The following is a 27,054-nucleotide window of genomic DNA, read 5'->3' on the forward strand; positions in this document are numbered from 1 at the left end:
CATCAAGGCAGCCCAATGTCAGAGCCACAAGGCTGAGAAGGGCTGAGTGCTTGAATTGCTTCTTTCACCTTTTTCTTTTACCTCTCAGAGCTCTGGGCTATGAGCCTGTGAGTGTGTGTGTGTGTGTGTGTGTGTGTGTGTGTAAAGGAGAAAAGAATAAAGACAGCTGAAGTGTGGTTTTCATCCTGTTTGTATTCCCCAGGTGGTCTTTGTGTCTCACAGCTGGATGGTGCTTTGGGGGCCTAGAAGTCAGAAATCTGTCATCTTTGATCATTGGCCTGTGAACTTAGAACTCCTTCTGTGGTTAATGTAGACCCCAGGCCTCCACATATGAATGGGGATAGTCCCATCCCTATGTGAGAAGAGGGATAAAATAATTTCCCCAGTAAATGAGCAATAACATATCTGACCAGTATGATGAGTTAACCCAACTTGTGGGGTGCAGTCAAAAGGCAATTGCAGTCTATTTCTCCATTTTCCCTTTTATTAGGCTGGGCTAGTTTTGCCCTGGAATAAAAAGTAGACATTTCCATGTCTTCTGTAGTTATGTTTAAACAAGTCAATGCCCTGAAGATTATTTTAAAACATAAATTAGAACCTCAATTTACTACTATAAAATGTCTATTCTCATGTATTAGTCAAAGCTTTTAAAATCATTGAAAGTTACATTTATTCCCTCATCTTCAGACTACTGCAAGTGATAAGAATGCAATGCCATTACTCAATTCCTCATTCCGTTGGTCTCCAAACCACTGGGGCTAGAGCTTGGTGTGAGTTGGGGGGTGGGTAATGCTGTAAGGGAATAACTATAAACTCATCAAACCCTTCCTCCTGGGCGCCCTGCTTCCCTTCATCAAGGTGGAGCCATGTGACTGTTGTCTCTGATGGAGTATGAATGGAACTGATGGATCACTAACTACCTGACGTAGCTAAGATAGGGTGTCTTGGGTCAAATTTTCCATTTTGACCTGTCACCTCTCTTTGGAATGTCATATCTGTTGCATTTTACCACCTCGGGTGAAACTTCAGGAACACCTAGATGTAGAATCCTGGAGCTACCAATAATTTTCTCTTAGAACTCTCTAGACATTGCTGGATTATTTTCTAGCACTTGATGTTGCAAATATAAAATCAACTTCTGGATCTCTCTCTGTCTCTCTGTCTCTATCTCTGTCTCACTCTCTCTCTCTCCTTCCTTTCTCCTGCTTTCCCTTTCCCTGTACCCCTTCTGCCCCCCTCCCCCTTTCTCTTTCTTTCTCTTGCCTGGGAATTCATAAATTTAATCAGGGATTTTTTCAGCCTGAAAACTCAGGTCTTTCTTCAATTCAGGGAAATTATCCTCTACTATTCCTTAAATTATTGGTTCTATTATATTCACTTTGTATGCTGTTTTTAGAAAGCCTGGTATATAGATATCCAGACTCTCAGATACATCTTCCATATTTCTTAACTTTGTATTCTCATTTTTTTTTCTTTATCTCTGAATTATTTCAAAATTCCTCAGGTTAATTTACTGATCCCTTGGCTAGCAATATCCATCCTGTTCATTATGTTTTTATTCCTGGTTAATTTCAGCAACAATGTTTCACATGAAATACTCTGGTTCTTCAATATCTCCTTTTTATGATCACATGCTCTATTGTACTGCAACCCCCCTTTAACATCACTAAGAACATGAATGTAAATTTTATTTTTAACTTTGCCTCACTTATTTTCCCCAGGTAAGTGTCATTTGAACCCAATATTACTAACATTCTCTTCCTTTCAGCTTGATTCTTTTCAAGTCTGATGATAAATATTTCATTTTTTGATTATGTACCTATCTCCTAATTAATGTCCCTAATGTAGTTTTTAAAAAAATGCTGGGACGAAGGCAAAATAGCTATTACCTTTTACTTCAATGGAAATATTATAATGAATTCCTAGAACTGCAAAAATTGCACTGTTTTAACATGTGTAAAGCTTTAAAAAGCTAATTATGAATAAATTGCATACTATAGAGCAATTTCATTTTAAGACCACCAGCCCCTGATTAAAATGCAATTATTCACAAAATAATCCTGAATTTGCCCTCTAGTGAAAAGTGCATCCTAAAAGTATGCTCTGTCTAATTACATGTTAATGGAAAGAAACCAGAAGATGCTCTGACTGCTGCTCTGTTCCTTGTCTTCACTCTCCCTCTTGGTTTCCTGTTTTCAAAACTGGCAATTGTTGCTACCTCATAAACTGGACAGATCTATGTTTGCTGAGGCAGTGAGATAAGGCAGTGGGAAGAGTCTCTTTACCTGAGATAATTCAAAAGGCAAAGAAGAAGCCTAGATGGAAGAGGTGAATCCTAAAGCCCCACTGCCTTACTGACTGTATCCTCTGAACACACTCCAGGGCAGAATTTGTTTGCCTTTATATAAAGAAACTTAAGGAAGGAGCAGCTGGAGTAGGTTGGGGTTTATTATATGGAAAAGACCTAATACATCTTATCTAGCAAAGAGAAATCTTAAAGCCATACTAGATTAAGCCCAAAGTAAAAATGATGCTTCCAGTCAGCTGAACTGAGTGTTTTGTGACATAGATTCCAAGTAAAGATTCTCTATTCTTCACAATTCAAAAATACATGACAAACTATCATAATGGATGCTATAATAAATTTACTTTACCATCAATTTCAGTTGAGACTTCAAAACAATAGAGACTCTTTCCAAATGAAGATCTTGAAGCGTGTTTAAATGAAGTGAACTAAGACTAGTTTTATGATTTAATCTAGACATAGAGGGTCTAAAAGGATTAGGAGTTGGAGATTAAAAGAGAAGTACATCTCCTTGGAGAGATCCCCCACCTTATCCCCTAATCCCACCAAGCACACACAGACAGGGATAGGGAGTGTCTTCTGCTAACCTCAAACCCAGTGTAAAGACCTTCAACTACATCATACACAAGTTGGAAATGTGCATCAGAGAGTCCTGGAGATACAATGGGCTGGTTCTTGGTTCAAGCCTGCAAAATATAGAGTCAAGAACTGGTCACTCAGCTGCTCTGGTCCTGGCACACTGGGATCGGCCTTGATTTCTAAATTGTACTCAGACAAATGTATTTTCTGTGAACCTGATGTGATTATTTCTATAAGAATGCTAGCATCAAACTCTTCTAGATCCTAAGAACTCAACTTAGAAAGGTGAGAAGACCCTAACAGAAAGACGGTGGGAACATGTCTAGGGGTCAAAAGCAACCAGCTAGCACAGATGTATCCATTTAAGCCAAGGAAATTTCAGCCATGGGTGTCAGGGACAGAATCAGCCTCCCACAAAGGCATGTTCAAGCTCTAACTCCCAGTCATGCATGTGGGCGTGGACCCATTGAAAATTAGATCTTCAAAGATGCTATTAGTTAGTGGGACCAAACTGAATGAGTAGGAGCCTTAACCCAATATGGCTGAAGTTCTCAAAAGCAAAGGAAATTGAAACAGAAGTAAGAACCAGAGGAAAAGACAGGACAAGGCAGATTACCATGTGACGGAGGAATACAGGAAAGCCAGCACCAGAATGCTACAGAATCCAGAGAAAGTATGTGTGCTGAATTATGTACCTTAATTTAGGCATGTTCTTAGTCTTCCTTCATATCCCTGTGGGTGTGAGCCCATTTTAAATAGGACCTCTTGAAGATGACATTTTTAGTGAGGGTAAGGCCCGACTGAATTACTCAAGACCCAGAATCTACAGAAGCAAGAAAGGAGAGGCCATTGCCATGCAATGGGAGTCCGAAATACAAGCCAAGGATCACCAAGGATTGCATGCTTTTCTTGTCTTTGACAAGAAAGTCAGCCTTGTAGATAGCTTGATTTTGGACTTCTCTGAAGCTCAAGATTAGTGAGCCAAAATATTCTCATTGCTCTAGCTAACCCATTGGGTGATATTCGTGCTAGAAGCTCAGACAAAGTAAAGCAGCACGTGTGGGGATACCTTGTTTTTGGGATTCTAGTCTACAAAACTGTGAGACAATAAATCCTTGTTGTTTAAGCCAACTGATATTTGTGGTGTTTGTCATAGAAGCCTGGGCAAACTAAGACAGTATTTGTGTCAGGTAGCATGGACCATTAGTCATGATAGCGTAGAACAGTGATTCTCAACAAGGTCTATTTTGTACCCCAAGGGACATTTGGAAACAGTTCTGGTTGTCACAGGTCCATAGGAAGGAGGTCGAGTAAGACCATACTACTGGCATCTCATGGGGGAAGCCAAAGATTCTGCTAAACATTCTACAATTCAGAAGACAACCCCCACAAAAAATAATTATTCAGCCCAAATTGTTAATAGAGCCAAGGTTGTGAAACTCTGGGTTACAATATACTGATTTAATTAACAATCCTGAAATCTTAGTGGCTTACAGCAGGAAAGTTTTATCTCTCATCTTGGCTATGTGCTGCTTGCAGGTTGTCTCCATGTGTCTTCATGATGGCGGAACCCCGCCTCCATCTGGATCATTACCAGTCAACAGGGCAAAGGGAAAAGAAATGTTCTGGATAACTCATTGGCTTTTAAAGCTTCTAATAGAAATGATCATCACCTCTTCTACCTGTATTTCATTATCCAGAGCATGTCCCCTCATGCATCAGTTATCTACTACTGTATAACAAATTATTGCAAAATTTCGTGGTTTAAAACAATGCACATTTATTGTATCACTGTTTCTGTGGGCAAGGATTCAGGTCTAGCTTAGCTGGCATCTCTGTTTCAGTCTCTCTAGAGCATCAGTCAAAGTACTGCCCAGGGCCACAGTGATCTCAAGGCTCAAAAGGGACCTTCTGCTTCCAGGATCACTCAGTGGTCATTGGCAGGATTCTGTTCTTCATGGGCCACCGTTCTTTACTGACTGTTGCTAACGGCTGCCCAAGTTCCTTGCTGGGTACCCTCCTATCAGGACAGGCATGAAGTAATAGAAAATATTAGCAAAATGGAAGTCACCGTTTTATAACCTAATTTAAAAAGTGGCATCCTATCTGTTTCCTATTCATGTCAAGAAGTTCACTTGGTCCATCCCAGTGTCAAGGAAAGGATATTACACCAGGAGTGAATACCAGGGGTACAGGTCCTTGGAGGCCATGCCAGAAGCTTCCCAGTCTACCTCCATATCCCTTAGTTCAACAGGATGGGATATTTAATCCTCTCATAGAAAAGGGTACCAAATAAATAAACCTATAATCTTTAATGAAGGTTAATACAATCTACAACTCCAAACATTTCCCCTTTTCCACTTCATTAGGCTCAAACTGGAGGAGGATTTTGGTTGTACCTTTAAAACAAGTTTTTTATTATTATATTGAACTGAATACATTATTACTGAACTGAGAGATTATACTATGATGAAATGATTTATGATTCAAAGTTATTAGAGGACTTGATGTTGCCCAGGAGCAGTAAGAAAACTTTTAGAGTCTCCAACAAATTTTACCCAGGAGAATGATGAAAACCAGCTCCACAGAGTAATTTTAAACAGATGGTAGAAGGAAAGCATAAAGTTGCATTATACATTCTGAGTCAACTTGTTCATTCCTTTACTCAACAACTGTGTATTGATTACTTACTACATGCCAGGTTCATTCTAGGTATGGAAATTCAGAAATGAACAAGACGTACAAAAAATCCTGTCCTTAAAAGAGCTTACATTCAAATGGAGGGAGTGGTAGGTGCAAGTAAATCATTTAAATGTATAGTATTTATGATGGTGAGAAGTCTTATGGACATAAATAAAGCAGGGAAGGATGCTAGGATATCCTGAGGTAAATAAAGTTCACTTCAAAAGGAATGAAACTATGAGTCATATGAAAATCTGAGAGAGGGTCAGTCAATGTAATGTTTATACATTCTTTGAAGAACCTCTTTTGAATAACCACATAAAATACTACAATGATAAATGCAGCAAACCAGAGAGTTCCTGCATCTTAAGATTACATGCCTGGGTTGTTCAAAAATGGTAGCTGATATAATTTTCATTAGCAATTACGTAGGTCACTGACTCCTTCTTCAAACTCACTTTAAATTCAGAGCCTGGTGAATTGGGGTCAGTAGTCTGATCTCCCTACTTCCTATGCCTGACCCACACAGATGGATGGAAAAAAGAGTGGGATCTCACCCTGACAGTAGCTAGCAGCAGTGAGGTATAAAGGCATTTTCTGGTTTCAATGAACTTGGTCATCCTCTTTGAGTACCAGCTGAAGTACTGAAGTCAATGAACAAGCTGGACTTCCTCTGGGAGAATAGCACACTAAAAGGTGGCCAGGATTCTCCCAGAAGTGTTAAGTGGGAATGATTTTACAGGTGGCTTTGGGCTCTCTTAAGTATAGTTCTGCACAGGAAACTTCTCCAGGAGCTTGGGAGCTGTCATGGTCAGGTTTATGTGTCAACTTGGCCAAGTAGTGGTACCTGTTTGTCTGGTTGGGCAAGTGCTGGCCTGTCTGTTGCAATGAGGACATTTCATAGAATTAAATAATGATCATGTCAGCTGCATCCATAACTGATTCCATTTATAATCAGCCAAGGAGTATGTCTTCTGCAATGAGTGCTGCTTAATCTAATCACTGGAAATCTTTTAAGGAAGATTCAGAAGTGACAGGCTCTTCCTGCTTCGGCTGGTTGAGCCTCTCCTGTGGAGTTCATCCAGACCCTCCATTGGAATCGTCAGCTTCACAGCCTGCCCTGCGGATTTTGGACTCTGCATTCCCACAGTCACGTGAGACACTTCTATAAATTTTATATTTGCAAGTGTTCCCTGTTGATTCTGCTTCTCTAGAGAACCCTAACTAATACAGTAGTTAATGATGGTCTGTGTCACACAGATTTGCACCGCCATCCCCCACCCACCACCACATCTTTCTTGAAGGATCTTTGAAAATGTTACACTGATGGAACTCTGTATAGTCTCTACTAATGAATACAAAAATTTCCATTTATGTTACCTGGCCTATATCAACAGGAATTTGAGAAATAGGCAAAGTCTAACCCCAGCTTGAGGCCAGCCTCTTTCACCCAGAATATGTTTTATTGTTACATTAAAAGAGCTGGAAAGAAAACAGATATGCCAAAAATCTCTATTGCCAGCTCTATAAAGATTATAGATGGATATTCATACAAATCATCAAAAAAGTTGAGTTATTTTGCATAATGAGATAATATGTTTCTTTCCATTTATTTGTATATTTAAAATTCCTTACTATGGTCGTGCAATACTTTTATACTAAGAAATATCAGTAAAATTTTTCTTTTAATTTAAACTAATAGAATCACAGCATGCAATTTATCTGGGGACTCTGCATCTAGTAGAAGAACTATTTTAGACCAAGGGGACACCATGAAATCAACAGCTTTTGAAGATTCACTTTAAAGTGTCGGCACTCATGCTTAACGAAAACAATTCTACCTACCAAGTTAATGTACTCTGCATTATGCACAACATATTTATTTGGGGACAATCACAAGAAACTATATTTTATATTGCTTCTAAGTTGCAAATTGCTTTGGTATCTCATTTTGTTTGATCATCCTAATGACCATATTAAAGAAAAGTCAGGTTTCATTAACCCTGTTTGGATGAAGAAGTAGAGACACAAAGCGTTTCATGACATGCATAAACAATAGCAGAGTCAGTACTCTGCGCAGCCAAATTTTTTGCTTTTCCCACTAGATGACCTTGCCTTTTATGCTTGGGTAGGGTGGAAGAGACAGAATTCCCAGTAACCCAAATTACTGGGGAATTTGGGGTAAAATAGAGCCTTTTACAGGCTACCTCTCATCTTTGTTTCAGTATGGAAACAGAGGTTTTTAGGTTTTGAATAGTAATTTTCAAGGGAGAAGTCTCATGCACAGCCATTTCTACCTACATAGGAAGTTAATACCTATTTTTCAGGCTGTATGTCTTATATACTACCCATTGTCTAGAGGAAAACAATATTGTACTCAGGTAAACTGATGATTTCTTTTTTGAAGGCCATATTACAAGAGGAGAGTAGAAACATTTTTTACAATGAGAAATGGGTGAACGGATTTAGAATTATTAGGACTTAAAAGAAAAAGACCATTTTAAATAATTTGGTTGCATTGATAAATAAAAATTTAGCCAATTCTAACTTTAGTTTTGCTAATGTAATATAATTAGACAATGAAATTTTAGATGTTTATACAGCAACAATATTAAAGAAAACTATCATAGCAAAGAATGCTATCTATATTTATGTACAGAATGAATAGGCATATATGTACTTTATAGAATTCCTGCTTAGTTATCTAAGTTAATAAAAAGAAAAATATTTTGAGTAAACAAATCTACCAATAATATATTTATTTACATTGTAGCCAATAATTACAAAATAGTTTACCTATGCACTAAAATGTAACCTATCTTAACTACTTGCAGTTTTAACCATTTTCCATTTCCATAGGCATCCAATAAAAGATTAGATTATATGAAATCTGTAAGAGGTTAAAAGAAGCTCTAGGGAAAACAGAGATTGTGAGCAATCTATAGGTTGCATAATAAATAACTTTAATTCTTTTAGTCGTAAGAGGGGTGGTAGACGGTCTCCAAAGATGAACTCCATCAATTCCTCTCATCCCATACACACATGTTGGTTCTCACGTAACAAGTAGGGACAATTTTCTTTTCCCTTGAATCAGGGGTGGCCTGAGAGAGTTATTTCATCAATAGGATGTGGTGGATGTGATTTTCTGGAACTCCTGAGCCTAGGTCATTAGAAGCCTTTCAACCCCCTCTGGGGTCTCTTGTAACACCATTCATAATGCTCCATCTGGGAATCCATATGTTACACTGGGAGATGTCCAAGCCACTTGGGAGACACCATGTGCAAGTGATCTGCAGCTCCATGTGGCTTCTCAGACTTCAGCTAGCATCGTGTGACTCAGTCATCTTGTACACACAACCCATTTGCGATTTCAAATTGCTCCCTCTTCAATAACCATCTGATCTTAACTGCACATCAAACGCTGAACAAAAGTACCACCCGGCTGAGCTGCGCTAATCCATAAAACATGAGCTAGAGTATAAATTGTTGCTTTAAACCATCATGTTTTGAGGGTAGTTGTTTTATAGTAATAGGTAATTGACAAGTAAGATTACTGTTATTAAATAAAAAATAATGTAAAAACAAAAGTCAAATTTAGTTTTTGGAAAGTATACCTGGGCTCCTGTTCTGCCACTAATAATCTGTTGGCCTGAGAGCCAGTAACTTATATTCTCTGGTCCTATTTCTTCATTCTTAACGTGAAAGATTTGAGGAGTTAAAAGCAAAGGTGGTTTAATAGAATGGGGTCCTCAGCAGGTGGAATTCTGCCTAAATCTATGGTGATAATCAATAAGTCTGCCTCTGACCGTGGGTGAAAATATAGAATAAACAATCAAACAGCTAGTTTTTTTAGGGCAGAAGTGATGATCAGGAACGAGCATAGGTTCATAATGCTCAGGACCTGCCCAAATCAACTCATTTATCTGAGAATATAACCAGCTTGTTAAGCTGGTGAGACCAGAGCCTGTGGCAGGCCCCGTTCATCTGCACCGCCCACCTCTTTCAGAACCTAGCTGGTTCAACTACCTGCTGTAACTTTCCACTGGGCCCTTTTCTTCAGTCAAAAATTCTCTGAAAAGATTTTTAATCCTATTAATCTCTTTCTTTGGCTCTGTTGTGGGTTGAATTGTATTGTAGTCTCCAAAAGGACATGGTCAGTTCTTAACTCCCCCAGTCCTATAAACGTGACCTTATTTGGCAATAAGGTCTTTGAAGATGTTATTAGTTAATAAGAGGCCAAACTAGATTAGGTTAGGTTGGGCCCTAAATCAATATGACCGGTGTCCTTTTAAGAAGGTGAGAATTGGACACAGGCAAAGGAGAGAATGCCATGTGAAGACAAAGGCAGAGAAAGCCACAGATTACAGGCAAGCCACAGCCAGAAACCAAAAGAGAGGCATGGAAAAGATTTTTTCATACAGACTTCAGAAAAAGTGTGACCCTTCTGACATCTTGCTTTTGTTTTCTGTTCTCCAGAACTGAGAGGCAATAAATTTCCATTGCTTTATGCCACCCAGTTTGTGGTCTTTTGTTATGGCAGAACTAGCAAACTAAGGCAAACTCTATTCCCATTTATTGTTTCATAAATTTCCATTTTTTGGTTGCCATTTACTTGTTTCTTCAAAACATTTGTGTCTCCATCATTCTACTGAAATTGCATGTCCAAAGTTATACATAACATTTTTATTGCTAAATCCAATTAATCCTTCTGTTTTCACATTCAGTTTTCCTCTGAGGCATATAACCATGCTCCCTTGTTCTTCATTCTCTTCTTTATTGACTTCCATGGCAAATTTGGATCTCTTTGTATAGCTATTGTTCTTCTCTGTCTCCTATTTTTCCCTTAAATGCTAGTTTTCACCGGCCCCTTCATTTCTGATTCTCAGCTGTGCTCTGTCCACTTATTTACTTTCAGGGTTTCCTCTATACAGATGTATTGCTAATTGATATCAGCTCTTGCTTGCTCTCCTGATCTCTAGTGGCCCAATCTCTCCTGAACCTACATGTCAGCTTCTAGAGAATAGAGTCTTATTAAATGGTATTTTGGTCTTTTTTAAACAGGGGACCCAGGAATACCTAAACCTTTTTTATCCCAGCCTGCCTTCCTCCCTATGAGGTCTTGGGGAAAAGATAAAATTATATAAGAACAATTGCAAAGGAGGCTAAACAACGCATCATTTGCAATTATGATCTAGACTTGTGCCATAGTCAATGCAAGCTCTCTGATAAATAGGGCTTAAGCTTGAGATCTAAGAAAATATGAAATGTTAACATCAACTAGCGCTGTTATTAACAATTTATTTTCACAACAAGAAGAAAACAAATAAGATAACTGCATATATTCCAAGAAGGCAGACCCTGACAATTTTGCCCTTTACATATGGGTAAAAAGTCACAGAATTAGAAGAAGAAAGAGAAACCAAGTGAGGTAAGCATATGCTTATAGCCTTTTAACGCACTGTGATCCAACTTATAAGTGATGTTGACCAAATCATTTACCTGGAATTGCACCCAATCAGATCATTATTTTATATACCCAAAAATGGGAGTGGGTGGAGGTTGGGTGTGAGAAAGACAGCAATCTGTCCCCAGCCCATGGTTCTTTCTGCCGTGAATACCAGTGCTGGCCCTTCTCATCATAACCAGAAATTCCAGTTTGTGTCTTGATCCCCACTCTGTGCTCTACTCTTTTCTTGCTTAATATTCCAGGACTGGAGCTCACTTTACTCATCTGGTGGCCTAGTTCTTGCCAACTGTATCAATAAAATATGTTGGATCTTGTGTCCAATATTTCCAACCACTCTCTGGAGACATGCCATGATATTCCCAGATCTCAATATTATTCCAGCTGACTACATAAATGCTGTATAGACAACCTACAACTTGCTGCTGTCTTATCCCTCCTATCCAACTTTCATGCAAATGCCAAAGTTTGATGGATTCCTTGAATCCTGTGCCTTGAACCACCTATCTGTACTTGCTGTGTCTGTGCTGGGTTTTCAATTCTCCCTGGTGAGTGGGACTCTACCCTTCACTTAGCTGCACCTCCCTAACCACCTGCATTCGATGCCTCAGTCCAGTCTTGAGTCTTTGATGACAAACTTCACATGGATCAATAAGGCTATGAGACCTCACAAAAAAAGGGCCTCTGCTTTGGACTACACCAACATGTTATATATTCAGTATTTTGAGACTTCTTTTGATGTTTCCCTCCTACTTCCAGTACTTTTTGCTTGCACACAACCATCCACCATTTAGCTAGCTAAGCATGAAGGGTCCATTGTCTTATGGAGATGCTATTACAACAGAATACAGGAGGAAAAATAAAAACCATAAAATAATTGGGTACTGAATTTTGGGGGATACAAAGGCTTGGGGTTTTTCAGTTTCTTACATTTAGGCCTTATGTTTAAAACTTCATATCAGAAATAAGTACATTTTTAAAAAGACATATTTATTCAAAGTCTTTTATTTTTCTGTTGGTCTTGAGAAATGTTCTGACCCCTAAGAAGAGAAGAAGATAGCCAAACTGTGTGGGAGATTAGGAAATCATATAAGGGCAGGCATGGGTAATACACTTCCAAGCAGAGTTCCAGAGGATATGACTACTGGGTCGCTTCATGCTCCAGTATGATGTAAGAATAGGTATAGTAGAAATAGTTCTATGAATTGCCATGGCATATACGATTTCTCTAACTGAAGACAATTGTATCATGGAAAGCTACAAACAAAGTAATATGAAAGAAAAAAGCTATAGAGAATATGGAAAAGATGAAAAAAAATTTGCATTTTCTAATGCATCTTTCAATAGCATTTGTTAAATGTCTACTTTATATCAGGTCTGAGTTTTGCTGCGTATAAGTTCATTTTATTATTAATTACTTATTTTATTCTAATTAGCATGCATTTTAATTTATATTCACTTTGCATATTGTTTTTTTAACCTCATTCTGATTAGTTCTAAATAGCAAACTAAAGACAATTAACAGAAGTTTTAAGACCCAATTTCTTGAAAGGAAGTTGTACACTTATACATTTCATAACTATTACTCCACCCTTTAGACCTAAAACCACTTTTTTAGAGGAATCAGAAAGGTACTGGTAACCTGTACTTGCCTTTCTCAATTTAGAAGCCTAATGGCATTCTGAATGAAGAGCTAGAAATGAATAGTGCACCAATTTGAAGGGATAGCTAGAATGATTATAATTCATGTACCATATTTTAGAGTACTTCACTCTAAGAATGAGAGTATTATTTTATAAAATCATGTGGCTATCATTATTAAAATAACATACATAGATATATATATAGCTTTTGCTCAAAAAATATTGGGTGATTTTTACAATGGCTAAAATTGTATCAGTAGAGTTATTTTATGACAAACTATGAAAGATATATAAAATTCTATCAGAAATCATTTTAATTATTGGTAAGCTTTTAGCATGCCCAAAGAATATGAGGAATGTAAGACCTTATCAAATTCATTAAATTTTAAATGTCTTAGCAGTTAAACTGGAATTACATACACATGAATTAAAAACAAAGGAAATGCAAAATCCAGTCAAGTGGTCAACTTGGGTGTGAGTGCGCAGTTGTGAGTATGGACAGAAAATAGAAGGCTGGGTTTTCTTTAATGTTTTGAAGTGCTTGACCAAAAGGAGCTCAGTGTGACAGTCTGGGCAGTAGACTATTCACTGTATGGTATCTGCCCTCCAGGTCTCATATGCAGGTATAATTTTTGGTAGCTAGGGTCTTAGGTAACTTGCACAGTATATACCATCTCTACTGGGAAAACATCTCCATGGATTTAAGTAGCTGTAGTCAAGAGAACAAGGGGCAAGAAAATAATTGAGGGGATTACTCTAGCTTTTTTTTTTTTACATGGGCAGGCACCGGGAATCGAACCCGGGTCCTCGGGCATGGCAGTACTGTAGCTATTTTAAGCAGAGATTTATTACTTGGGAGGGGGTGGTCCTAGTAGCATCCTTGGAAGGGGTGGAAGGCTTGGATCTAGACTGGGCCCTGAAGAAAGCTTCCCAGAATAGGCACACTGAACAGGCCCTCTAGGGGAGCTATGACTTCTGTTTCCATGAGAAAGAGACAGACTCTGGAGTCACCCCTAGAATTGTTGTGCGTGAGGTGAGAACCATCAAAGGTGAGTACCAGAAATTGGGAAGTGCTGCTGCTGTCCAGTCATTGCCTCTCCACACCCGCAGAACTGGTGCGTAGACTTTGAAAGGCTACAAAAACAATTCTTTGCAACCTCTCTTTTAAGCAGCAACAGAAAAATCAGTAAGAAAATGGCCCTATTCTATTTTTGAGTATCTAAATCTGATGCACATGGGTCTGTTTTATGAAACAAACTGCATACCCTGAACCCTGTTTAGAAAGATACCTGGGAAATGTAATTTTCAACTTTCTAGTTATTGCAGTAGTCTATATAATAGAGGTACAGGTGTACTAGAGGTGTGCTAGAGATACACTATATAGAGGCAGAAATTGATAAGTAGTTACTACAGATGACAATGTTTTTTCCATAATAAGTGTGCATCTTGCAATCATAGTAGTTCTTCTTTACATATTTATGTTTTGATTGCATCTGTAAATACTTTATATTTTAAATAAAATATTTTATATAAACATTTGTAATGTATAGTTGTTATGAATTTAGACACCAAAAGAACAAGTGGCAATGGAAAATACAATTGTACTTTACCAAAATTAAAAATTTTTGTGCTGCACATGATGCTATCATGAAAGGGAAAAATAACCCATAATTGGAGAAAATATTTATCAAGTATCTGATAAGAGACTTGTATCCAGAAAATATAAAGAATTGTTAAACTCAATAATAAAAACATTAATAATGAAATTTAAAAATGGGCAAAGGTATTAAATAGACATTTCTTCAAAGAAGGTATACAAATAGCTAATAAGTAAATGAAAGGATGTTCAACATCATTAGCCATTAGGAAAATGCAAATCAAAACCACAATGAGATATCACTTCACAGCCACCAGTATGGCTACAATAAAAAAGAGAGATAATATACAATGACAAAGATGTGGAGAAATTAGAATCATCACTCACTGCTGGTGGGGCTGTAAAATGGTGGAACTTTTTTTCAAAACAGTTTGGCAGTTCTTCAAAACCATGAGCAATTACCATATGGCCCAGACATTCCACTCCTAAGTGAGAAAAACAAAAACATGTATCGATAGAAATCTTCAAACATTCATAGTAGCATTATTCATGGTTCCATGTAATTATGGTGTTTGAATAAGCTGAGCACACAAGTTAGACTAGGTAGTGAACAACTGAACATATAGATTTTGCACCAGTAAATATCCCTTCCTTTGGTCTCACTCAGAAGTTGAAGTTTTAAAGTACAGTCAATATCATCCTTTACTCTTTAGTCTGATTTATCTTAGCCCAACTCAGATTAGCTTCATTCATATTTCTAATTGAAGTCTGATAATTTTTTCTGTGTTTTTAGCAGTTGCTGTATGGGGTAATGCTGATACAATTTCTTCCTTGGTCCTTATTTTGAATATTTTATTTTCTCTCTGTCCTTGATTAGCTCATGCATAGAGATTATGTGTGTGCGTGTCTGTGTGTTTAAAGAACTTCTCATAGGCCTATATCTATCTGTCTATCTATCTATCTATCTATCTATCTATCTATCTATCTGTCTGTCTGTCTGTCTGTCTGTCTGTCTGTCTGTCTGTCTGTCTATCTATCTATCTATCTATCTATGTACCTGGAAAGAGATACTTTTATAAAAAACACTCACATTCTACATGACTTTTTTAGAAAAATTATTGAACTTAAATCTCCTGAAGCTCAATAGCAGAACAAGAAGTAATAATAAAACTGGATAGAAAAGAGCTCTATACTATTAGAAATATTATTTCCTAAAAATAAATTATCCTGAGGCAGATATGGAAAACTGAAGGCTTGGGGACCAAATTCAGCTTGTGGACAAGTTCTTATTTTTCTTTATTGTTTCATTTTGGCCTTCTGAGTATAGGCCTTGATAAACATTATGAGATTTTTATAAGAATTGTCTCACATCACTGACAATACCCAAGTCCAAATTTTGTAGTGCAGGCTGCAAACTGGGAACTCCAATGAAGCTCCTCAATGATTCTCCAGGAGAAGCTGGCTGGCTGAAGTAGAGATGGAAATTCTTATAACTTTTCCTTTTAAAGCCTTCAACTGATTGGCTGAGACTTCTCTCATTGTTGAAGGCAATCCCTTAGCATATTGTAGTTGTAATCACGCACGGGTGCAGTCCATGAAATATCATCACAGTAACAATCAGGCCAGTTCTTGCTTAACCATACAACTGGATACCATCACCTGGCCAATTGACACATGAACCTAACCATCACAAGGCCTATAAAAAAAAAGTATTTGTAAAATCCCCTCAAGGGACTAGGAGCTGGAAAGATTAAACTTACCCACCAGGAGATACCTGATATTTTCACAACACTGGGGTCTGTCAATTTGATGGGCCAGGCCCTCAGTCTTGGAGCTTGCCTTTATAAAAGTTATTTCTGCAAAGAAGACACTCACCCTATTTATGATTATGCCTGAAAGTCATCCCTAGAGGACCTCTTTTGTTGCTCAGATGTGGCCTCTCTTTCTAAGCTAACTCCACAGGTGAACTCACTGCCCTCTCCCCTAAGTGGGGCATGCATGACTCCCAAGGGTATAAATCTCCATGGTAATGTGGAACATGACTCTTGGGGATAAGTCTGGACCTGGCATCATGATGATAAATGAAACAAAGTTTCAGTGGCTGAGAGAGTACAAATAGAGTTGAGAGGTCTTTCTGGAGGTTATTCTATGCAATATATAGATATCTCTTTTCAGGTTTTGGTATATTAGAATAGCTAGAGGGAAATACCTGAAACTGTTGAACTGTAATCCAGCAGCCTTGATTCTTGAAGATGATTTAATAACTATAGAACTTTGAAAGTATGAACATGTAAGTGTGAAATCCTTATGACTGGTACTCCCTTATCCAGTATATGGATGGATGAGTAAAAAATAAAAAGACAAAAAATAAATAAACTCTGGTGAGTGAAAATATCAGGTTTCCCTGGGTGGGGAAGTTTAATATTTCCAACTCCTAGTCCCTCAAGGGGATTTTATAAATACTTTTTTATCTTCTGCCAAGCTTACTCTGCGATGTACTGGGGCATCACACCAGCCTGTACAAATCAAGATCTCACTCCTTATTCATGGTAATGCTGACTCAGAGCTACAGAACTCTAGCTCTAACTTGGAGTCTCAGTTGTCACACAAATACCCAAATTTCCATGGAATGACCAGGTAATGCACAAAGAGCTTAGCATCTTAGAATTCAGAAATAAAAGTTACAACTCCAGAGTAGATGTGACTGCTGTAAGAGCTTACAGTCTAGGAACCTTTACAATAGGCATTCACCAGATAACCTGTGCTCTCAAATTCAATTCTCAATGTTCGCATATTATAGTTAGTCTATATTAGTGAAGCATTATAATACTTGTCTTTTCGTTTCTAGCTTATTTCACTCAATTTATCATTCTTAAGATTCATTCACCTGGTCGCAGGCCTTGTGACTTCATTCCATCTTGCATTCAATAGTTCATTGTATATATTCACCAAAGTTCCCCCTTCCAGGCTTCAGTTGATGTACCCTTAGGTTACCTCCCATCATTGCAATAGAAGACACGAGGGGAAAGATCAGAAAGTTGGAGGAGCAGAGAAGCTATTGTTCTTTTTTCTTGCTTTTCTTCTGGCAGCATTTCTCAGAGTGGTTGCACTTTTTCCATTCTCTAGCAATCCAGCTTCATTATCAGTGGCCTTTTATTCTATTGTTCTAGCACAAGATGTGGCCTCCCTTTCCCATGGTTTCTGTACTGTCTAGTCATTACTCTAGCACAGTAGCCCTGCTGCTCTCTGGGCTCTAATGACACCAACTCATTCCTTTTGTTCCTCTAGTATTAGATGAAGGAGTTGCTTTCAGCAGTACCAATCTCTGGTGTACCTCACTTTCATCTCTTTTTTTTATTCCTCTCAGACTTTCTAATGTATATGTAACAATTTTCCTGAATTACACTTTTCAAGTTAAATTCCAATTGTTTTAAATTACTTAGGGTGATTCTTGTTTCTCTAAATTTCAAGAAACAGATGTCCAAGATTGGATTCTTTGGTTAGATATATTATTGAACTCAAATATAATGATAATCTCATTTCCAGTGGAAATGGTTACTGCTAATACATGGTTTGCAGTGGCATCATTTAAGAGACATTATCTTATTTTCCTTTACATGAAAGGCTTACTGAAGGCAAGGCTGCAGAGAACCACGTGGTTAACACATTGTACTGCAGTAATAGTGATGATGGCTACAAAGACAGCGTGGTAAGATTTCTTTTTAGGACTGCACTGGATTGCTTATGGGAAGAAATTGATAAACCCAAGGTTTTAAATTCTTATTTTAAGGCTTGCAGAGGACCAGTGAGGTTTTATTCTGGTCCTAAATCAATCATTTTTTTTTCTCTAGGTCCAGGGTAGAGCCCAAATCCCATCCCAGATGTAAAAAGTGTAAATTCCCAAATTGCAATGTATGTTGAATTCACTGCCTCACCACGTGTCTTATGCAAAATTTAGAGTATTTATTGGGAAAGAATAGAACTCTGAGACTTGATTTGGGGACATGTGAGTAAACAGATGAATCTAAGAATCTTGAGCCCCCATAAATCTCCTTAAGCTTTCATAATAATCTCCCTTGTCAAAGGATATTAGCTTTTCTTTATTTGGAGATCCTGTGTGCTGGTTTGAAAGGATGTATGTACCCTAGAAAAGCCATGTTTTAATCCTAATCCCATTTTGTAAAGGCAGCTGTTTCTTCTAATCCCTATTCAGTATTCTATGTTTGAAACTGTAATTAGATCATCTCCCTGGAGATAAACAAGAGTGGTTGTAAACCAGGTTAGCTAGAGGCATGTCTCCACCCATTTGGGTGTGTCTTGATTAGTTTCTGAAGTCCTATAAAAGAGAAAACATTTTGGAGAATGAGAGATTCAGAGAGAACAGAGCAGATGACATAGCCATGAGAAGCAGAGTCCGCCAGCTAGCGACCTTTGGAGATGAAGAAGGAAAATGCCTCCCGGGGAGCTTCATGAAACAGGAAGCCAGGAGAAGAAGCTAGCAGATGCTGTGTTCGCCATGTCCCTTTCCAGATGAGAGAGGAACCCTGACCATGTTTGCCTCGTGCCTTTCCAGATGAGAGAGAAACTCTGACTGTGTTCGTCATGTGCCCCTTCACTTGAGAGAGAAAAACCCTGAACTTCATCAGCCTTCTTGAACCAAGGTATCTTTCCCTGGATGCTTTCAATTGGACATTTCTACAGACTTGTTTTAACTGGGACATTTTCTTGGCTTTAGAACTGTAAATAGCAACTTATTAAATTCCCCCTTTTAAAAGCCATTCCATTTCTGGTATATTGCATTCCAGCAGCTACCAAACTAGAACACCCTGTAATAACCTCCCCTAAGGAAGTTATTTTGCAGTTGAATGTCTATTCATGAGGCCCATTCCCTCCATGCCCTACTGCCTTCAGATCTTTAAGTAGAACCAAATTTTGCCATACATTTGAGGGACAAGTACAAAGTTTTACCCAGTAGTCACAACTTATATGCAAAAATAATTGTAAGATATCTTTTTTTTACTCATATTGTTTTAAATTTGTGAATTTGTATGGGATTAGGGTCTAAGGGTTTTGAAACAAGGGACAATTTATTTGGTGTAGTATTTGGAATAGCTAGGATAAGCACGTCAATGGACTAGGCATCAGTGTCTAATTTGACCTATATTCAATAATGTTGATAGTGCACACTTTCCCTGGCATAATTTCAAGTAAAGAGTTCAAAGTCTTAGGGAGGTAGAAATAACAAAGAGTATTTATTATTTCCAACTTGGTCATCCCCCACCACTGTGTTCACAGATAAGCCCAGATAACACTCACTGTATTCAGATATTTAGAAATGCATAAGGGAAGGAAGTACTAAAATTCCAAAAACTCTGATTGAAAGAGTGGATACAAGTATAGATGAACCAAAATGCCTTATGAATTGATCTTTGTTGAAGCTGAGTAATAGGTAATGGTGAGTTCATTATACTATTCCTTTTCCTTTATATAACTTTGCAGTTTCATAATGAAAATTAAAGCAAAATGAGCTTTGCGGTGGTTGTCTTTTGTTGGCTGGAGATGACATTGAGAGGTGTATATCTTGAATAGGTTCCTTGATTTCAGGTGAAATGACAGAATTCCTGATGATGGAAACCATGTAGCAACGCTTAACTGCCAGAGAAGGGATATACTAGATGACCTGGTCTGTAGATACAGCTCTTTATTAGTCTTTGATCAATGGGTTCACAAGCAAATTGGCCATAATGATAAGTATAGAGATTCTTCAGGAGCTCAAAAATATGGGCCTCCTCTTGCAAAGCTATTTGACTACCATACTTGCTAAGTGCACAAGGATCAGCAGCAAAAGCCAAACTGAAGCTCTGACATGGAGCCATTCTTTAGGAAGAGAAGTCAAACGCCTGGGACCAGATTGATTTATGTGGACTTCTTCCAGCTTGAAGAGGGTCTGTTACATAATAGGCAATGGTCAAAAATTCCTTGAATGGGTGAATTTAAAAAGATATGTTAGAGCTTTTGAATATTATTTCTGAACAAGGAAGGGTTTTCATCTTTACTAAGAGTATCATAAAAATATACAACGCAAACAGGCCCTTGGAATACTAATATCTACAGACTGGAGATATACATGTTCAGTGGAGTTTATAGCTTTTACTCAATAGAGCAAGTTTTTAAGCAAAATGTGGCAGTGAATGAATGTGCCCGTGTGCCTGCATATACATATTTGTATATAGAATCAGGGCTTTGGACATTTCTTAAGTAGCTTACATCTTCTTCGTTTGATGTAGAATTTGCTATTTTATTTTTAAGGCCCTAAAGCTCCCTTTTAAAACTTTTTTTATTGTATAATATAACATATAAACAAAGCAAAGAAAGAAAAAAGCAATAGTCTTCAAAGCACTCTTCAACAAGTAGTTACACGACAGATCCCAGAGTTTGTCATGGACTACCATTCCATCCTCTCAGATTTTTCCTGCTAGCTTCTCCAGAACATTGGAAGCTAGAAGTAATATATATATTTAATCATCACAACTTTTTTCTTTTTTGTGAAAAATAACAAAATACAAAAAAAGAAATAAATTTCAAAACACAGCACAATAATTAGCTGCAGAACATATTTCAGAGTTTGATATGGGTTACAATTCCAAAATTTTAAGTTTTACTTCTAGCTGCTCTAAGATCCTGGAGACTAGAAGAAATATCAATTTAATGATTCAGCAATCAAATTCATTTGTTAAACCTTACCTTCTCTGTATAACTCCACCATCAACTTTCATCTTTCTATCCTACTCTTTAGGGATATTTGGGCTATGGCCATTTTAACTTTTTCACATTGTAAGGGGCTGTCAATAATATCGGGAAGGGAGACGAAACTAGCTGATGGACTGGACAGGCTGGGCCCTCTAGGTTTCAGAACTTATCTGATCCAGGGACTCATCTGGAGGTTGTAGGTTTCTGGAAAGTTACTCTAGTGCATGGAACTTTTGTAGAATCTTATATATTGCCCTAGGTGTTCTTTAGGATTGGCCGGAAAGGTTTTGCTTGGGGTTTGGCAGGTTATGGTAGGGAGCAATGTCTAACTGAAGCTTGCCTAAGAGTGGCCTCCAGAGCAGCTTCTTGACTCTATTTCAGCTCTCTTAGCCACTGATGCTTTATTAGTTATACTTCTCTTCCCCCTTTCATTCAGGATGGAATTGTTGATCTCACAGTGCCAGGGCAGGACTCATTCCTGGGAGTTATCTCGCACACTGCCAGGGAGACTTTCACCCCTGGATGTCATGTCCCATGTAGGGAGGAGAGCAATGATTTCACTTACAGAGTTGGGCTTAGAGAGAGTGTGAGGATACATCTGAGCAACAAAAAAATGTTCTCCAGAAGTAACTCTTAGGCTTACCTACAAGTAAGTTAGGCTTCTCCACTAACTGCATAAATTTCACAAGATTATGCCTCAAGATCAAGGGATTGGTTTATTGATTTGGATGTCCCTAATGTTTGACACAGTATCAGGAGATTCCCTTATGGTGAAGTTTAATAGTTACATATTTTTTCTTCCATCCCTCAAGGGACTTTGCCAATACTTTTTGATTATCTGCTTAATATATTCTAGGATATATGCAGGCTTACATTAAGCTACACAGTATTAAAGCCCCGCATTTTTATTCTGAGTTCACTGTGTTTTGATTGTTTGAATGAGCTATCCAGAAAAGTTGAGTTAGATTATGTGTAACAGAATATTTAGGTTCCACACAAAATAAACTTCTCTTCCTTTGGTCTCAAAGAATAGATGTGGTTCTAAAATAGAGACAATGTCTTCCTTACCCCTGTGTTCTGAATTTCCTTAATCCTGACCTGATCAGCTTTGTTCTTACCTCTAAATACCAGGCTATAGATATATAAAACAGCCTCTCAAAATCCAGAAACAATAATTACCACTCCGGACTCAATGTCTCTGTTTATACAGTTTACAATCTAGGCCCCTGTTTTCTTATAAGCATTTTCTCAAGGAGACCATACAATAAGCATTCTTTCATTTCTGCATTATTTTGCCTCACCAAATATCCCACATGTTCATTCACATTGTTGTATGACTCCTGACTTCATTCCTTCTTATAGCAGCACAATATTCGATCATATGTATACACCATTGTTCTGCATTCTATTTCTCAGTCAGTGCATCCTTCAGCCACCTGCATTCATTAGGCATCATATATAATGCCCAAAGTCCATAGTCCATAAATACTCTCAGTTTTAGATCATTTAATTTTTCCCAAGAGAAAGATGATCAATAAACACACCCTCACCAATAGGAAACCTCCTTTTAACTCTTGTCCCTCTCCCAATTATTTAACCCTGCTGTTGCTGTGGTAGTGCTGATGTTTTCCTTTTAAACATAGCCTATAGCTGCGATAGCAGTTCTCCCCCTGTACCCTGGACTTAAGCATGCTTTGTACACAAATCATACCTTTGAAGTAGTTCTTACAAGAACTTATTTATATTTCTAGTGTTAATCAGTGGAATACGTAGATTTACAAAACCCCTTTCAAACTTGTTTACCTTCAGTATGGTAATATTACTTATAGACCCACTAGAGAACTGCCTTTACTTTTATCTATTCCCTTACATTGGAGTTCAACCTCATTAGCTAACTGTTCACCCATATCTAGCTTCAACATATTTCTAAATCCCCTATATTCTGTATTATAAGCCTCTGATTTTACCTTCATCATGGTAATAAAAGTGGAATCATACAGTATCTATCCTTTTGTGTCTGGCTTATTTCACTCAGCATGATGTTCTCAAGGCTCATCCATCTTGTCATGTGCTTCAGGACATCATTTTATTTCACCGCTGCATAATATTCCATTGTGTGCATGTACCACATTTTGTTAATCCACTCATCTGCTGATGTGCATTTGGTTTGTTTCCATCTTTTGGCGATTGTGAATAATGTTGCTATGAACATCTGTGTGCAAATGTCTGTTTGGGTCATTGTTTTCAGCTCTTCTGGGTATATACCAAGTAGTGCTATTGCTGGGTCACAGGGCAACTCAATAGTTTCCTAAGGAACTGCCAAACAGTCTTCCATAGTGACTGCACCATTATACATTCCCACCAGTGTGCATAAGTGTCCCAGTTCCCCCACATCCTCTCCAACATTTATAGTTTCCTGTTTGTTTAATAGCAGTCATTCTTACAGGTATGAGGTGGTATCTCATTGTACTCTTGATCTGCATTTCCCTTATAGCTAATGAAAATGAGCATCTCTTCATATGCTTCTGAGCCATCTGTTTGCTTTTCAGAAAAGTGTCTATTCATATCTTCAGAAAAGTGCCCATTTTATAATTGGGTTACTTGCTCTTTTGTTGTCAAGTTGTATGATTTTTTTTATGTATACAGAATATCCAACTTTTTTCCAACATGTGATTTCCAAATATTTTCTCCCATTGAGTTGGCTGCCTCTTCACCTTTTTGACAAAGTCTTTTCAGGTTCAGAAGTATTTGATTTTGAGGAATTCCTAGTTATCTATTTTTTTCTTCTGCTGCTTGTGCTTTGGGTGTAAAGTTTAGGAAGTTACCTCCTATTACTAGGTCTGATGCTGTTTCCCTCCATTTTCTTATAGAAGCTTTAGGGTGCTAGTTCTTATATTTAGGTATTTGATCCACTTTGAGTTAATTTTTGTATAGGCTGTAAGGTAATGGTCCTCTTCATTTTTTTGGCTATTGATATACAATTCTCCAATGCTGATTTATTGAAAAGACTATTTTGTCCCAGTTCAGTAGATTTGGGGGCCATGTCAAAAATCATTTGACCGTAGGTTTCATGGTCTATTTCTGCCCTCCTGCTTCTATTTCATTGGTCAATACTTCTATCTTTGTGCCAGTACAATGATGTTTTGACCAGTGTGGCTTTATAATAAGTTTTAAAGTTAGAGAGTGTTGATCCTCCCACTTTGTTCTTCTTTTTTTTAGGATGCTTTTAGTTGTTTGGGGTCTCTTTTTCTTCCAAATGAATTTGGTAACTAGTTTTTCCAAGTCTTCAAAGTAGGGTTTTGGAATGTTGATTGGCACTACATTGAATCTGTAGATCAATTTGGGTAGAATTGACATCTAAACTATATGTAACCTTCCTATTCATGAGCAGGGAATGTTTTTCCATTTATTTAGATCTTCTTTGATTTCCTTTAGCAATGTTATATAATTATCTGTATATAAGTTCTTTACTTCCCTAGTTAAGTTCATTTCTCAGTATTTGATTATTTTAGTTGCTATTTTGAATGGAATGTTTTCCTTAACTGACGCCTCAGTTAGATCATTGCTTTTGAATATAAACATTACTGATCTTTGCACATTAATTTTCTATCCTGCCACCTTGCTGAATTTGTTTATTAGCTAAAGTAACTTTGTTGTGATTTATCAGGATTTTCTTAGTATCATGTCACTGTAAATATTGAAAGTTTTACTTCTTCCTTTCTAATTTGGATACCTTTTATTTCTTTGTCCTCCCTGATCTTCTAGTACAATGTTGAATAATAATGGTGACAGAGAGCATCCTTGTCTCATTCCTGATCTTAGGAGGAAAACTTTTGGTCTTTCTCCATTGAGTACAATGCTGGCTATTGGTTTTCCACATATGTCTTTTATCACAATTGAAGAAATTACCTTAGATTTTTATTTTTTGAAGTTTTTTTTATCAGAAAAGGATATTGAATTTTGTCAAATGATTTTTCAGCATCTGTCCATATAATCATGTGATTTTTCCCTTTCGATTTGTTAATGTGCTGCTTTACATTAATTGATTTTTTGGTATTGAACTATCCTGCGTTCCTGGTATAAATCCCACTTGGTCATGGTGTATAATTTTTTTAATGTGTTGTTGGATTTGATTTGCTATTATTTTGTTGAGAACTTTTGTATATATGTTCATTAGGAAGATTGGCCTGTAGTTTTCCTTTCTTATAGCATCTTTACCTGGCTTGGGTATTAATGATATTAGCTTCATAAAATGAGTTAAGTAGTGTTCCTTTTTCTTCAATTTTTTTGAAAAAGTTTGAGCAGGATTGATGTTAATTCTTTTTGTAATGTTTGATAAAATTTCCCTGTGAAGCCATCTGGCCCTGGGCTTTTCTTTGTAGATTTCTGATGACTGATTGCATCTCTTTGCTTGTCATTGGTTTGTTGAGATCTTCTATTTCTTCCTCAGTTACTGTAGTTTGTTTGTGTGTTTCCAGGAATCTTTCCATTTCAACTAAGTTGTCTAGCCTGTTGGCATATAGTTCTTCATAGTATCCTTTAATGATTACTTTTATTTGTTTAGGGTCTGTCATAATGCACTCAGAACTTCATTTCTGATTTCATTTATTTGCATCCTCTCTCTCTCTCTCTTTTTTGGTCAGTCTTGCTAGTGGCACATCAATTTCACTGATATTCTCAAAAAGCAACTTTTGGTTTTATTGAATTCATATTCTCAAAAAACCAACTTTTTATTTTATTGATTCTTTCTATTGTTCTTTTGTTTCCCTATTCATTTAATTTTGCTTTAGTCTTTGTTATTTCTCTTCTTCTATTTGCTTTGGAGTTAGTTTGCTGTTTTTTCTCAAGTTCCTGCAGGTGAGCAGTTAAACCTTCAATTTTTGCTCTTTCTTGTTTTTAAATATAGACATTTAGGGCAATAAGTTTCCCTCTCAGCATAACCTTTGCCACATCCCATAAATTCTGATGTGTTGTATTCTCACTTCATTCATCTCCAGATAGCTACTAATTTCTCCAGCAATGTTTAGGAGTGTGTTGTTTAATCTCCTTATATGTGTGAAAGTTCTTGTTCTGGTGGTTATTGATATTCAGCTTCATTCCATTGTGACCAGAGAAAGTGATTTGAATAATTTCATAGTTTTAAAATTTATTTATAAAGACCTGTTTTGTGCCCCTGTATTTGATCTATCCTGAAGAATGTTCCATGAGCACTAGAGAAGAATATATATTCTGGTGTTTCAGGGTGTAATGTCCTATATATATCTGTTAGGTCTAATTCACTTATCAAGTTGTTTGACTTTCTATTTCCTTGTTGATCTTCTGTCTGGTTATTCTATCTATAGAGGAGAGTGATGTATTGAAGTCTCCTACTATTGTTGTTGAAACATCTATGGCTTCCTTCAGTTTTGCCAGTCTCATGTACTTTGGAGTTCCTTGACTGGGAGCATAAATATTTCTAATTATTATTTCTTATTGGTGAATTGTCCCTTTAATTAATATATAGCATCTTTCTTTGTCTTTTATGATGTCTTTACATTTAAAGTCTATTTTGTCCTATATTAGTATAGGTACTCCTGCTTTCCTCTGGTTACAACTTGCATGGAACATCTTTTTCCATCCTTTCACTTTCAATCTGTTTATATCCTTGTGTCTAAGATGAGTCTCTTGTAAGCAACAGATAGATGGATTAGATTTCTTAATCCAGTCTCCCAATATGTATCTTTTAATTGGTTAGTTTAGTCCATTAACATTCAAAGTTATTACTGAAGAGGCGTTTCTTGAATCTACCATCTTATATTTTTTTATTTGTTAAATCTATATATTCTTTTCCATCTTTCTCTTTTTATCCTTTTTGTTACCCTTACTGGTAATCTTCAATTCTGTGCCCTCTTCCAGATCATCCTCTTCTGTCTTTTTTTTTTTTTCAACTGGAGAACTCCTTTTGGTATTTCTTTTAAGGTGTGTCTCTTGTTGACAAATTCTTTCAGGATTTGTTTGTCTGTGAAAATTTGAAACTCTCCCTCAGTTTTGAAGC

The 27,054-nt window shown here is 37.2% G+C and overlaps 1 long non-coding RNA gene across 3 annotated transcripts in view; it reads right to left on the reverse strand.

The window, feature by feature from the left end:
- LOC143661617 (uncharacterized) overlaps positions 1-27,054 on the reverse strand; it is a 98,914-nt gene that overhangs the window by 58,341 nt on the left and 13,519 nt on the right. For all 3 annotated transcript variants that reach the window (XR_013164736.1, XR_013164734.1, XR_013164735.1), the window contains exon 2: positions 14,658-14,755. This is a non-coding gene — a long non-coding RNA (uncharacterized LOC143661617). The remainder of the gene's footprint in view (positions 1-14,657; positions 14,756-27,054) is intronic.

This window comes from Tamandua tetradactyla, chromosome 17 (genome assembly GCF_023851605.1).
Source record: "Tamandua tetradactyla isolate mTamTet1 chromosome 17, mTamTet1.pri, whole genome shotgun sequence".
Lineage (NCBI taxonomy): Eukaryota > Metazoa > Chordata > Mammalia > Pilosa > Myrmecophagidae > Tamandua > Tamandua tetradactyla.